Below are 1022 nucleotides of genomic sequence, written 5' to 3' on the forward strand. Positions count from 1 at the left end.
TACGTTTATATTATATTATTTATTATTTGACATACGCGCGCGCCAAAAAGGTTACCGCAGCCTACACTACCTACACGGCAATGTTACCACCGTGCAGAAACTAAATTATGGATGCTTAGAGATTTTCGTTGCTACCAACCACATCCCCTCTTTTTTTATGGAAATTGTCGTGTAACCTAAAAGTCGGGTGAATACCTGTGACTATACGGCAGTGTTGCCAGATGCCTTTACCGACTTCCCCCTAAAGCAGCCTCGGATTCTCCCTGAATCTCCCTAAGTGAATCCCGAAAAAACCCTCAATTTTTCCCTAAACATTATTCTATTTATTTATAAACGTTTATCAGTAAATATTTTTTATAAATGTTTTCCGTTTATTTATAAATACATTTAAGCTAAAAGCAATTACAAACAGCAATGATACAGCTAAAATTGTTAAATATTACTATTTACAATAAAATAATCAATAAAATAATCAATCACTAAAAATTTTTATTTAATTTTCCATTAATTTTACGTACTATATTTATTATATATTAATATATAATAAAGAAAAGAATCAAAAATATAAATTTATTTTTGAAAGTTAATAATATTAATTAAGATAATATATATTATATGATGTGTTTGTCAAATTTAAATTAATAATAAATAGAAAATAAAATAAATACAATACATAAATAATAAACAATATATGTACATGACATTTCTTTATTAATCGCTTATATACGGTAGATAATAACATTTAAAAAATTACCTTTTAAAAAAAGGTAAAAAAAGTTGTCAAGTATAGGCATACTTTTTGAACAAAAAATCATTGTACCAAATTAAAAAATAAAACCCAAGTGATTCTGTCTTTAATTTAAAAAAAATAGCTAAATGATACTTATCTTTATAAAACTGTTGTACAATTAAAAAATAAAACTCAAGTAATGAAGTCTTTAATTGAAAATAAACTTTAATTATTCAACTAAAATTGTATGTTTCATGTGTATAAAAGTTTTGATATAGATCGGAAGAGCACA

The 1022-nt window shown here is 25.0% G+C and overlaps 1 protein-coding gene across 1 annotated transcript in view; it reads right to left on the reverse strand.

Moving 5' to 3' along the window:
• The window catches only part of LOC105448390, a 6289-nt gene that overhangs the window by 1894 nt on the left and 3373 nt on the right, over positions 1 to 1022 (reverse strand). The window lies entirely within an intron of this gene.

This window comes from Wasmannia auropunctata, unplaced genomic scaffold, assembly GCF_000956235.1.
Source record: "Wasmannia auropunctata unplaced genomic scaffold, wasmannia.A_1.0 LD336088.1, whole genome shotgun sequence".
NCBI lineage: Eukaryota > Metazoa > Arthropoda > Insecta > Hymenoptera > Formicidae > Wasmannia > Wasmannia auropunctata.